This window comes from Aplidium turbinatum, chromosome 13, assembly GCF_918807975.1.
Source record: "Aplidium turbinatum chromosome 13, kaAplTurb1.1, whole genome shotgun sequence".
Lineage (NCBI taxonomy): Eukaryota > Metazoa > Chordata > Ascidiacea > Aplousobranchia > Polyclinidae > Aplidium > Aplidium turbinatum.
The window spans coordinates 7,070,570-7,085,348 of NC_137484.1; positions in this window are offsets into that span (position 1 = coordinate 7,070,570).

Below are 14,779 nucleotides of genomic sequence, written 5' to 3' on the forward strand. Positions count from 1 at the left end.
CCTTCGTTTTTGAATAAATATCAGTCATGTTTCGATGGTGTGGGAAAATTAAAAGATTTTCAATTAACAATACCTGTTGATAAAAATGTAAAGCCTGTGTGTCAACCTGTAAGACGAATACCATTTAACCTTCGGGACAAGTTAGCAGAAAAATTAAAACAGTTGGAAGACCTTGACATCATCGAAAAAGTTGAAGAACCGTCAACTTGGGTTTCACCTGCAATGATCGTGCCCAAGCAAAATGGAGACATTCGTTTGTGTGTCGATATGCGCCAAGCTAACAAAGCTGTCAGAAGAGAACGTCACCCGATGCCTACCATTGAAGAAGTGCTGCATGACATGAACCAAAGCAAGGTATTCACTAAACTAGATGTCAAATGGGCGTATCACCAAATTGAATTACAACCTAGTTCTAGAAATATTACTACATTTGTGACGCATGAAGGATTATATCGATACAAGAGACTGATGTTTGGAGTTAGTTGTGCTCCGGAGATGTACCAACGAGTAATGCAACAAACGCTACAAGGTTGTACAGGAGTCAAGAATATTCTTGATGACATTATCGTGTACGGGTCGACTCAAGAGGAGCATGACCGAAGACTCGAGAAGGTACTTGAAAGAATTCGAGATAGTGGGTTCACGCTGAACAAAGAAAAGTGCGAATTCAACAAAGACAAACTTGTATTTATGGGACATGTGCTGTCGTCTAAAGGAATTGACCCGGAAGAGGCAAAAGTTGAAGCTGTTAAGGAAGCAAGAGCACCAGAAAACGCCGCTGAAGTAAGAAGTTTTTTAGGACTGGTGAATTATAATGCTAGATTTATACCTGATTTAGCCACGGTGTCGGAACCGCTTCGTATGTTAACTCGTAAAAGTGTTGATTTTCATTGGGGTAAAGCTCAACAGCAATCTTTTGAAAAGCTAAAATCTTTATTGTGCAATTGTGTAACTTTGGGTTATTATGACAAACATGCTAAAACTCAAGTAATTGCTGATGCTAGTCCTTATGGTTTAGCTGGAGTGCTGGTGCAAAACCAAAATGGAAAAAATTATGTTATTAGTTATGCTAGCCGTACTTTAAACGAAATTGAACGTAAATATTCGCAAACTGAAAAAGAAGCTTTAGCTATTGTGTGGGCATGCGAAAGATTTCACGTTTATTTGTATGGAAGCAGTTTTGATTTATTAACAGATCATAAACCGTTAAAATTCATTTTCACTCCCCGCTCCAAGCCGAATGCTAGAATGGAACGCTGGATTTTAAGATAAATGCCTTATCAGTATGAAGTGAAGTATATCCCAGGGAGGCAAAACATTGCCGATTGCTTATCTCGCTTATTTTCTTCAAAAGCGCTGTGCAAACACGTTGATGACACGCATGAGTAGGGTCCCACGAATTACCCATAAGCCCCATAAGTACCCATAAGTACCCATAAGCACCATAAGTCGCGTCGAATTACCCATAACTCGCGTCGAATTACCCATAAGCCCCATAAGTCGCGTCGAATTACCCATAAGCCCCATAAGTAGCGTCGAATTACCCATAAGCCCCATAAGTCGCGTCGAATTACCCATAAGCCCCATAAGTCGCGTCGAATTACCCATAAGCCCCGTAAGTCGCGTCGAATTACCCATAAGCTCCGTAAGTCGCGTCGAATTACCCATAAGCACCATAAGTCGCGTCGAATTACCCATAAGCCTGTATAGTGTAGAGTGTAGTCTATAGCCGTCTAGAAGCCTAGTAGTCGGCTGCATAGCCGAGTGGTGAGGAGCACGGGCTGGACGTTCCAAAATATAGTTCGACACCGCTCAAGAGCAGGACACTTGAAGGCATGCCTAAAGGTGGACACAAAGATTGGCTTCGTTGCCTTCCCGTCCGCTTATGTGTAATCTGCAGTTTGCTGCAGCAGATGGAGTGTTTTGTCCGATAAAACACCTTAACATTGGACAATTTTCCCTATGAACCAGGTGACTGCAGCATAGCAATCGTTCTCGCACTCAGCTAGAGACTTAATTCTTGCTTTGAACTTGATAATAAAGAAAAAAAAAGAATAATGGCAAGGGTGGGAATCAAACCCGTGTCACCAAATTCAATAACCTTTGCCTTAACCACTCAGCCACGCAAGAGCTCGTGAAATCTTCGCTTAATTTGTTTATATGGGTAATGTTTCGAGAACGCTCACAATATTATCAGTTTAGTTTGTTTTTATTTCTGACCATCACAACGAAAAAACAATACACGACAAACTTAGCACAGATCTATAAAAGGTAGAAGCGACAAAACGCGGACGTTATAACGTGCACAATACCAAAGCCTGCAAATTACATATACGCTGACATGACGCGTAAGTAACTCCACGTTGCTTATGGGTAATTCGACGCGACTTATGGGTAGGGTTGCCAGATGTTCACTATTTTAGTGAACAAATCACTATTTTAAGAAAATGTTCACTGTAAACTATTTTGCTAATAGTGATAGTGAACATGTTCACTATTTTGACAATTAATTTTTGTCTACAATTCTGTCAATATATTTTAGCCAATAGCCATGGATTAACCAGTGACTATACACTTCTGCTGCTTAGAAAGTAAAAGCACATGAGTCTGGTGCTTTGAGGAAAAACCCCTGATATGCTACCCCAGTGTAATTTCGCCAAAGCCAGGCTTGGCCAGCACGAAGTCCAACAGTGGAGTGTACACTGTATAGCCTAGGTAGCTGACAAACTGAAAGCCACTAGCCTGAGCAACTAACAGCCTAGAAGTTTGGCCATTTAACTGTTTGTTTATAGAGTGTGTAGGCCAGCTACTCAATCATGTGTGATGTGGCTAATAAGTTAAGAATTCAGATCATCGCTGGAAAAGTGGACTAACTTCTTTCAGAAAGAAACTGTACCTAAATTGTTAAAATTTGTCCAGTATACAATGTCTATCCCTGTATTTAATGCCAATGTTGAGAGAATTTTCAGTGTTATGGGTAACATATGGACAGATGAGCGCAGTGGCGTAGCCAAGGGGGAGTGTTTTGGGGGTTACTACCCCCCCCCCCTTTGTCACGCGTGTGACATATTGAGAATGATGCTTTCAGTCTCTATGCCTCAAAACAAAGTTTGCCTAATTTTAAACGAAACTGCATTAAAAGAACGAGTTTTGCCAATACCAAACATTTAAATATCTCAGCTGGGAATTAGCAACAAGAAAACATAGAGACATAGCTCTATTACCGAAAAATGCCCAAGAAATAATGATCTTATCCTTTTGCTATGCCACCAGACAGCACCATTTTACAGGAATATTTATACCCACATTTTGGTTGAAAATGCTCTCAGAATGCACCAAATTCAAAGTCATTTTTCAAAATTTTCTGGGAGAGGCCCCCCAGACCCCCCGCCACTGGGTGTCGCCTTTGGCGGAGACGCCGTCGGGCCTCGCCCGCCGGCCGTCAACCCCTCCCCCTTTCACAATTCCTGGCTACGCCACTGCTTTGAGAACATTGAGGATGCGGTCACGCGCTTTCAAAATGTTCACTATTTTGAGGAAAAATATCTGGCAACCCTACTTATGGGGCATTTGGGTAATTCGACGCGACTTATGGAGCTTATGGGTAATTCGACTCGCGTCGAATTACCCATAAGCAACGTGGAATTACTTACGCTTTCATGTCAGCGTATATGTAATCTGCAAGTCGCTGTTGCGACTTGCGATCGTGTCACTTGTTTGTTTGTTTGTTTGTCTTAAACTGATTGTCCTGCTTTGGTATCATGCTCGTTATAACGTCCGCGTTTTGTCGCTTCTACCTTTTATAGACCTATGAACCAGGTGACTGCAGCATAGCAATCGTTCTCGCCTTCAGCTAGAGACTTAATTCTTGCTTTGAACTTGATAATTAAAGAAAAAAAGAATAATGGCAAGAGTGGGAATCAAACCCGTGACACCAAATTCAATAGCCTTTGCCTTAACCACTCAGCCACGCAAGAGCTCGTGAAATTTTCGCTTAATTTGGTTTATATGGGTAATGTTTCGAGAACGTTCACAATATTATCAGTTTAGTTTGTTTTTATTTCTGACCATCACAACGAAAAAACAATATACGACAAACTTAGCAGAGGTCTATAAAAGGTAGAAGCGACAAAACGCGGACGTTATAACGTGCATGATACCAAAGCAGGACAATCAGTTTAAGTGACACTATCGCAAGTCGCAACAGCGACTTGCAGATTGCATATACGCTGACATGAAGGCGTAAGTAATTCCACGTTGCTTATGGGTAATTCGACGCGACTTATGGGTAATTCGACGCGAGTCGAATTACCCATAAGCCCCTTAAGTCGCGTCGAATTACCCATAAGCCCCGTAAGTCGCGTCGAATTACCCAAATGCCCCATAAGTCGCGTCGAATTACCCATAAGCAACGTGGAATTACTTACGCCTCATGTCAGCGTATATGTAATCTGCAGGCTTTGGTATTGTGCACGTTATAACGTCCGCGTTTTGTCGCTTCTACCTTTTATAGACCTCTGCTAAGTTTGTCGTATATTGTTTTTTCGTTGTGATGGTCAGAAATAAAAACAAACTAAACTGATAATATTGTGAGCGTTATCGAAACATTACCCATATAAACAAATTAAGCGAAGATTTCACGAGCTCTTGCGTGGCTGAGTGGTTAAGGCAAAGGCTATTGAATTTGGTGACACGGGTTTGATTCCCACCCTTGCCATTATTCTTTTTTTTCTTTAATTATCAAGTTTAAAGCAAGAATTAAGTCTTTGGCTGAGTGCGAGAACGATTGCTATGCTGCAGTCACCTGGTTCATAGGGAAAATTGTCCAATGTTAAGGTGTTTTATCGGACAAAACACTCCATCTGCTGCAGCAAACTGCAGATTACACATAAGCGGACGGGAAGGCAACGAAGCCAATCTTTGTGTCCACCTTTAGGCATGCCTTCAAGTGTCCTGCTCTTGAGCGGTGTAGAACTATATTTTGGAACGCCCAGCCAGTGCTCCTCACCACTCGGCTATGCAGCCGACTACTAGGCTTCTAGACGGCTATAGACTACACTCTACACTATACAGGCTTATGGGTAATTCGACGTTACTTCTAGGTAATTCAATGCTACTTATGGTGCCTATGGGTAATTCGACGCGACTTACGGGGCATTTGGGTAATTCGACGCGACTTATGGGGCTTATGGGTAATTCGACGCGACTTATGGGGCGTATGGGTAATTCGACGCGACTTATGGGTACTTATGGGTAATTCGACGCGACTTATGGGGCTTATGGGTACTTATGGTGCTTATGGGTACTTATGGGTAATTCGTGGGACCGCATGAAGTATGTGAAATTTGTAGCAAAAGAAGCGACGCCTATTGCCATGAGCACACGTGACATCGAGCGTGCAACAAACGCTGATTTTGAGTTGCGCAATGTCATGGATTGCATTCTTTCGAACGACTGGTGTGAACTTGAATGTAAATCTTATCTAACAGTTCGAAGTGAATTAGCTGTCATTGGCCGTCTTCTATTACGAGGTACACGTATTGTGATTCCAAAAACATTGAGACAACATGTTCTTACGTTAGCTCACGAGGGCCATCCTGGTATCGTTGTCATGAAGAGACGTCTTCGAACTAAAGTATGGTGGCCTGGCATAGACAAAGATGTCGATCGTTTTTGTAAAAATTGTTTTGGGTGTCAACTTGTTTCAAAACCTGTATCTCCTGAACCCATGAAACGTACCGAATTGCCGGAAGGACCCTGGCAAGATCTTGCTATTGATTTAATGGGACCTCTGCCTTCTGGTGATTATGTTTTTGTTGTGATCGATTATTTTAGTCGTTACTTTGAAATTGATGTTATGAAAACAGTTACTAGTGAAAAAGTGATTGGAAGATTAAAGAAAATGTTTGCAACGCATGGTTTACCTTGTTCAATAACTTCTGATAATGGTCCGCAATTTATTAGCAACGAATTTCATTCATTTTTGAGCGAATGTGGAATATTGCATCGTAGAGTGACTCCATTGTGGCCTCAAGCCAACGGAGAAGTTGAAATTCAAAATCGCTCATTGCTTAAACGCATTAAAATTGCACAAGCTGAAGGTAAAAACTGGAAAAATGAATTGTATTCGTATTTACTTATGTATCGCTCTACACCACACTCAACGACTGGAGTTAGTCCAGCCGAATTGTTGTTCAAACGAAAATTGCGTACTAAGTTACCATGCATTGATCGTTCTTATGACCATGATTCTAAATCTGTTCGTGACAGAGATTCAGAAATGAAGGAAAAGGGAAAGTTATATGCTGATCTTAGACGTGGTGCAGTTCAAGCTGATATTAAACCTGGTGACACTGTACTATTGAAACAACATGGCCGTGATAAACTTTCTACTACCTTTCGTAAAGATCCGTTTATTGTCACAGAGAAACATGGTAATTGTGTGATTGTTGAAAATGATGACGCAAAGTATAAAAGAAACGTAACCCATGTTAAGAAATTTCATGATTCAAACAATGACCCAACCACTGATGTGTCTTCGAGACATAATGTCTCGACTGAGGCTTTCTCTGATTCAACTGATGTAATACCTGAACAAAATGTTTCGCCTGATAACCTTACTGACGCTGTTATTCTAACCAGGCCGCACCGCAACATCAAACTACCGCAACGGTTTAAAGACTTTGTTATGTAATTTACTGTGTTGTGTTTAGCCAGAACTGTTATGTTTAATTCTTGATCTGTTGACTGCATTTCGAAATAGTGTTTGATTCTGAAAAGGAAAGAGATGTAGTGTCTGTGTATTTACATAATCTGTATTGGAAACCCGTAACGTGCTAGTATATAAATGACTCGTGTCTCGCTGTTTGGATTCTTTGTTCCGCCACGCAAATACAAGTGCTATGTTAAATCTGAACTATCAAGTTGTGTAAAGCAGGCTAGGCAGACACAACAGGACCCAATAACGATGAGGCTAAGTCAGTTCGAGAGGCCCGGCATCTTAGACGGGATATTTTGACTCAAATTGGGGAACTTTCTGTAGCCCTAGGTTCTTTGAGTGATAAGCAGGAACTGTTAATTTTTAGATCTAAGTTATCTACTTTAGAAGAGGAATTGCTGCATTTCCATGCTCTTTTGACTAAAATCTTTAACTCTGCAATCTTGGCAGAACTTCGTAATAGGGTAGATCCCGAATTTAACTCTTTAAAACATAACTTCGAACAAAAAGAAAGTGAGTTCTCAGATAGGTTGGATGCTGACATACATCCTGAGGATAGCGCCTCAAACGTAAGCACTAGGATGTCTGAGAGCTCGTCACGGATAGTTACACAAATTAACCTACAGTTAAAACGAGAGGAGCTCCAGATACAAGCTGAGGCCGAAGCGAGAGCTGAGGCCATACGAGCTGAGGCTGCTGCGAGAGCTGCAAAGGCCGCCGCGAGAGCAGCTGAGACCGCCGCGAAAGCCGAAGCGAGAGCTGCTGAGTTCGCACTCAAAGACGCTCAGTTGAGGGCTGAACAACGAAAAGAGGTAGTTTTAGCTGAATATCGATCAGAGGTGGGCTCTCGGCGTAGCTCTAAGAAGAGCTCTTCTAGGCATTCCAGAAATGAACATCATTCGCAGTTTAATTTACATAACCTTTTCCAAACGCCCGTTCAACCTGTGAGTGGACCAGGGCAATCCACACGTTTTCCAGCTGTTTCAGGAGGTCTTGGGGCCGCGGCTAAGGGTCTTCCGAATGCTGTAGAGCCAATAAGGTCTGTGAATTACAACCGAACTCCTCCCCCAGAGCGTACAGGTCACGGGGCCGCCATTAGCAGTAATGCTTTGCCCCCTTCAAAGTTTTTCTGCGCCGCTAGTTGTGGATCGCCCAGCTACACGTAATTTGGGTGGTTGTGAGAGGCGTATCGCGTCTCCTGATTTTAACGTGTGTGAGGATCGTGATCGGGCTGTGCATGTGACTGAGCCCACTCAGCCCCTTAAGGGATATAGCTTGTCTTCTCCCGCTAAATCGAGTTCTCAACAGCAGGATTGCTTTTTTGAATACCAAATAGTAGGACGTTTTTCGATAAGGCGGCCTTGATTGGTTACGATGGTAATAATATGCCATTTATCTTCTTTAAAAATCGTGTTACGGCCTTAATGGCAGCTTCGCCCTTTAAGGGGACTCGTTTGACTTTGTTACAAGCAGCTTGTGTTAGGACAGCTGCGCAAACGATTGCTAATTTGGTTTCTGACACCCCTGGCTTGTCAGAGGAAGACAGGATAGAAATGTCGTTAGCTCGCTTGTCCCAGCGTTTTGGGGTTCGTGGAGGTCTTTTTGCAGAACCGGAAATTAGAAAGTATCGCTATGGTAGCAAATTGACTTCGACCTCTTCCAGTGATCTGAAAGAGTTTAAAGATGAATTGTCGCAGTGTTTGCTTTACGCGCAAGCTTATGGTCAGCGTGATAAATTAGAAGGACGTTTTGTTTTGGATTTGGCTAAGCGACTCCCGTTTGACGCTAAGCAGTAAGCAGCGTTATCTTGACTTTTTAGGTGATCAGTATGGTGGCACTGATGAGCCTACCTTTCAGAGTTTGTTTGAATTTGTAGTACGGGAGGAAACGCGTAAGTCGACTGATTTTAGCATTATGCTAATGGACGATTCTGGTGAGTCGCAGCAATTTAAAAAGTTTGGCAAAGGAAAATTGCCTTCATGTCCGGTTAGGCAGACGTCCGTAAAACCCAATGATGATGTGATGTCAGGGAGTTCGCAGTACTCGACTGTTGTTGGCGCACCGCGCGGTGGTGAAGCCAGACGTAAAAACCTACCGGCATGCATTTGTTGTTCGTCACGTGGTCAAGTTGAATATCATTTTTTGTCTAATTGTAAAGAATTTTTGCGTTTGACACCTAAAGATCGGAGAGATGTCATTGTGAAAGCTGGCAAATGCTTGAATTGTTTGCGCCAGCATATGGTTAGGGATTGCGTTCATGCAAGTCGTAAGTGTGTGCCTAACAACGATAGGAAACACTATTTTCTTCTGCATGATTTTTATGTGACGTCACGTGATTCTCTGGATTCGGTTGGGAAAGATGATGCTCGTACCAGAGTTCCTGTGCGTAATGTTAAGATTGGAAATGTTAAAGCAGCTTTTAACCGCATTACTGCTGCTCGTGTTTTGAATCCAATGACTGGCAAATCGAAGTTGGTGTATTGTCAGCATGATCCTGGTTCGCAGTTGACGTTTGTTTCGAGTGATTTAGTGTGTGAACTTGATCTTAAACCGTACGATAAAGCGTCGTTTAAAATGGATACCCTGGCTGGTCAGAAAGCTACTTGTGCTGACCTTGTCAAACTCAACATCCAGTCGTTAGAGACAGATGAACTGTTTTGTGATATAACCTCGGTGGTTAACCCAGCTTGGGGTGATGATGTTAAAACTTTACCGCATAAACAAGATTTAAATGGTTTCCGTCATTTTCATGACGTGAATATGTTTCATTTGAATGATTGTAGTACTGTAGATGTACTGATTGGCAACGAAAACGCTTATTTGATGTGGGCCAAAGAGGAGCGTGTTGGTGAAAATCGTAGTGAACCGCATGCTTTACTCACTCCTCTCGGTTGGTTGGCTTGTGGTAGTAAGTCACCCTTAGATGAAAGCGTTGCTAACGTGTGCAGAGTGCAGACGTCTTCAGAGTCGGATGTCATCTCTGGCTTTCAGCGTAAAATTGAGTCTCGTGATATGGAAATAGCAGACCTGAATAAAGTCATTCAGGATTTGACGTTGCAAAATGAAACCTGTGAATTGTCTCGCAATGATAATTTGGCTAGAGAACTTGTCGAACCGAATATTGAGTTGAAAGATGGTCGATTTGAGATACCTGTTCCGTTGAAGGAAGATATTGATCTACCTAACAATTTTGTGTTGGCGTCAGATAGAGCTGCTGCTTTAAGAAAGAAAGTTTTAAAACAACCTGAACTTCGTGATTTCCTTACTGACACCATGAAAGATCTTAAATCAAATGGCTATATTGAGCGTACTGGTGAAGCAGGAAATGTCAAGGGATTTGAATGGCATTTACCATACTTTGTTACGTCACAATTAAAAAAGCGCATTGTTTACGATGGCAAGTCTGAATTTCGAGGAACTTGTGTTAATGATGTAATGTTTTCGGGTCCTGACTTGTTAAACCCTCTGGTAGATGTCTTGGCTAGATTTCGGCTTGGTAGATTTGGTCTCATGGCTGATGTGACTAAATGCTTCTTTCAAATAAAGTTGCCCGAGTTGATAGAATCAGCTGAATTTCACAACGCCCTGAGACAGAGAGAGATAAACTGGGAATTTATACCTCCGTATGCTCCGGCGCAAGATGGCGCCTGGGAGGCAATGGTTAAACAATTTAAAATCGCATTTTTTCACATTTTGGACTCTTCAATTCGTAAGCCCAGTTTTATTGAACTGCTTACGTACACAGGCAGTGCCGTTCGGATCGTGAACGAACGCCCTTTGGTACCTTTGAGTGACGACCCTAGGGATTTTACTGTCATCACCCCTGCCTCACTTTTGACCCCATACTTAGACCCACACTGTGCTGTTGGGCAACCACATGATCGTGACCAATTAAGAAGGGATTATCGGTTCAATTTGTCACTTTCTCATCAGTTTTGGAGTAAATGGATCGATTTTTACTTGCCAGGTCTTCAGGGCCGGAAAAAATGGCTAAAAATGGCCGAGAATTTGGAGCCTGGTCAACTTGTAGTGGTAGGTTCTCTCCAGGACATTGGTAAACGTGGGAAGTATCAACTTGGGAGGGTGCATGAGGTAGTTCCACAAATTAGGAAAGGGAAGCCTGTGGTTCGTAGAGCTAAAGTTGCCGTCTGCAACTATGATGAGAGTACGGGGAAAGTGAAAGTAGACTGTGTGTTGAGGGATATTTCGTGCCTCGCCCCCGTAAAGAACACCTAAGTGTTAGGGTTTGAGCCTGGTTTTGTCTGCGGTGGCCGACACTTGTCTGAGCCCAGAACAGTCGGTTATTATCGCAACCATGGTATATAGCGTCATTTTTTGCGTGTACCTAATACCTATGGTACCAATTTCATGTATCGTCGTGTTTATTCTTATTGCTGTTCATTCTTTGCATGCCCTTTGTATTTGCGTATTAACTTAAACGTGAGTGATTCAAACAATTTGTGTATCATGTGTTTTTATTCATTGGCTCACAATTGTCGTCAATTCTTTTTTAGTTATGCCATGTCAGACTGTCATAACTAGGGGCCGCTATGTTCCAGACGGTTGTTCGCCTGGTCAAACGTCATATAAAAACCGTTCGGGTCTACTGAATATTACGTCATGGAAATTCCTAAAACATGAGCCAAAATTGCACCATCGTCCGTAAGACTCGTGTCAAACCTGTTTAAACCTGTTTCAGTTGAAACCTGTTTGGACATGAAATTGCGTCACACGAACTGCTCTCGTGCCTTTGAGTTATCACAAATTTTTCTGATTCATTCTCGAAGTTGTTTGTTGGAAGTCGGTCGCACATTTAACTGGTTTATTTGGTGCTTGCTAGCTGGACAAATTCTCCGTCTTTTATCCAAGTAATCTGTATTGTAGTGACAGTTTTAGAGGTGTAGGCATTGCATCTCCATTTCGATAGCCGCGGGCTAATTTTACAGAAATACACTGTTTGAAAAGAAGTTCAAGTGTGTGTTTCTTCGGTCATTATATACAGACGAACGGATTCGGGAACTTTATGTTAAAATTTTCCCACGAAGAGATTATGGTTTACCGCTGTGACCAATAACATCATCATCTTGCGGAAATCCAATTATATTTATACCCAAGGAAGTTATGTCTTGCAGATACCAAGCGTACTGTGATATAAAGTTACGTCGATAAAGCGATAATTATAAGACCCCAGCCAGCTAATCTCGTCACCTCTACACCGCTCCAACGTAAGCAAACGTTGAACCAATGCAAAAACTTGCACATTACACTTTGAAACCTAAGCACAGTAGTTTAAAAGAGCATCAAGAAAGCGGGTCGGGTGTATGCTGAAGGCTATACACCGCTGCATTCCTGCATAACGCTTCAAGTCCGCTTTCCTGCAATGCAGGATAAAGATAGCCAATAAAATTAAGACATTGGATTGGATTCATGATGCGTTCCGGTTTCAAACCTTATTTTTTCAAAACAGCTCAAACAATTATCAACTAAGTAGGCTAAGGCTCAGATTGCAAGAAAAGCTATAAAACCTAAGGCAAATTTGCAAAGTTTTCCTGGGGGAGCATGCCCCCAGACCTTTTTACACTGGCTATGACCCTCCCTCCATTGCATGCCTAGGAAAATCAACCAGGATACGCCACTGCCACCCCCCTCCCCGCATTTAACCAGGGATATTCCGTGCAAATATTTATAAACTTGTGAATGATGATGTTGTGATTATTATAACTATTTACCATGTTCTTGAAAGTCAAACACATAATTAATGTATTTTGTTTTTAAAGGGGACCTGAAATGAAAAATTAAAATTTTTTTGGTGATTCTTTAGTGTTTAAGTATTATATTTTTCAAAAAATTTTTTTGATATGCCTTTTTGTTTGGGAGATATAACCAAATGAAAATCGGCCACCTGATGGCGCTATGTGTCTTGTGACGTCATCGGCTGGCAACCAAGTAAACAGCTTCATGCATTTGCCTTAGAAACGTCGCATAGGTCATTGTATATTGAGCATAAACAAGATGTCTGAAACAAGACAAGGATTTCTCTTTGAACCAAAAAGATGGCGACTTGACAGCGAAGAACATCATTCTGATTCGTGCTCTGACAACACCAGTTCAGACAGCAGTCGGATGGAAAATTTGCATTGAAAAAAATGCAGGAAAATAATTTGCTTGTACCAAGTGGTTTATATCAACTAAAAGTAGCCTATGTATTCAAAGTTGCCCAATATGCCTTTGCCTACCCTGCCAATGTTTTACTGTCCTACTGACCTATTTCAAAGTCTTGTTGTTTTCTCGCTTTGCTATTCGATCCAAACGCCCGATCGTACTCATAGACCTGTACCTAGGTCGATCGAGTTTTGTGGGTAGGCCTACTGTACTGTATTGATTGACAGTGGCTTTCACATATCTTGAAAAATCAAAGACAGAAGAAACAGCTTCAGGGATGAGCAGGTGTTTGGACTTGGTGCCTTGTAGCTCTGCCTGTAGATCGCGTTGGTAATCGCTGGCCAGAAAATGATTGGTGCACACACGGCAGTGCTTGTTTACAGGTGGGTTTTTGAGTTTTATCGCTGAGATCCATTTCTTCAGCTTGTCGTCATTATTCAGAGGTAAACGATGAAAGATTTGACGATTTCCCGGTTAGTACAACCGGGAGCCATACAAGTAGCCACCATTTTAAGGGTGTAAAAACTCCCTTAGCACAAAATTGTTCGCTGTTTCGGTAGCCTACGCGATTTGTTCCTTGTGTTTGTACGCAAAACAATAGACCTTGGATGCCGCTTTGCCAGCCAATGACGTCATCAAAAATTTTGACCAATCAGAATCATTCAATTCAAAAAAGGTTTTTTTAGGTTTTTTAATTAATAGTAACACAAAAAATAAAAAAAATTGTTGAAAAACGTTTTATTTCAGAAAGATCTACAAATACAAAAGCTATGTATTTTCGTTGCAGTGCACCTTTAAGTTGCACTGAGGACTGAGGAGTCCTAATGGACGAAAACTAGTTATGCATCAAATAATTTTTTGCAAATGCTCTGTGATTGATCTCGCTATTTAATCGCATTGAAGGTGTGACAAAGATAAGAAAAACTTTAGTATTTCTTTACTTTATTGATAATAACTGACCTCAGCATGATCGCCCATTTCGAGGCAGTGCAGTGATGCCAAATCTTCTTATAGTGTTAGTATTTTTTTTAAATAATAATAATCGTGTGTTTATTTGCGCCCATTACGATATAGTAGGCTACACTGCGATTAAAGATGCGATACAACAGACGACAGGGAGCAGCGAAGCAGGGGCGCCGGAAGCGGGGGGCAGGGGGGCGGATGCCCCCTCTGCCCTCAATTATTCTGTGGATGGAAGGGCAGGGGGGCAATGGTGCCCTTTAACGGTCATGTAAGCTACTGCAAATTTTGCAATATAACAATTTCTGCTATTCGCTTTAACCAAATTATAATCTTTCATTTTTGCCTTAAAATAATATTCAAGGCACAAAAACCTGCAACACAGTAAGTTACATCATTATAACATAGCATGATGGCCTTGTTTGTACACCGGACACTTGTATCATTACTCGATAGTGAGCTGATAGATGAGCATTATCGCTATATTTTATCTTAAAACTTACAAAAATGGCCTTTTAGCAACAAAAGTGCCCTTTTATTCATAATCTTGCTTCCCCAGTCAAAAATCGTTCCGGCGCCCCTGCAGCGAAGTTCTCTATACAATATTTGGCTTGTTCAATGACGTACTCATGATATAAGTTTGTTTTTATCACATATCCATGCAGTGGCGCCCTTGTGCTGTTAGGCTTTTTTTGCACCTGGGATACTTTACTGTCAGCAGTGGCGTAGTAGCACTATATATAGGCTACCCCTCTTGGATATTGGTAAAAGTTGCTACACGTCTTACACCCACAAACTGTCAAAAGTAGCCTATTGTCAAAGTGTCAAACTGGCTGATGAAATTGTTTCATAGGCTACTATCAGGGGCGTTGACAGGGGGGTCTAGGTGGTACTTTTGGACCCGGGCCCGGAATATTTAAGGGGCCCGGATTTTAAAAA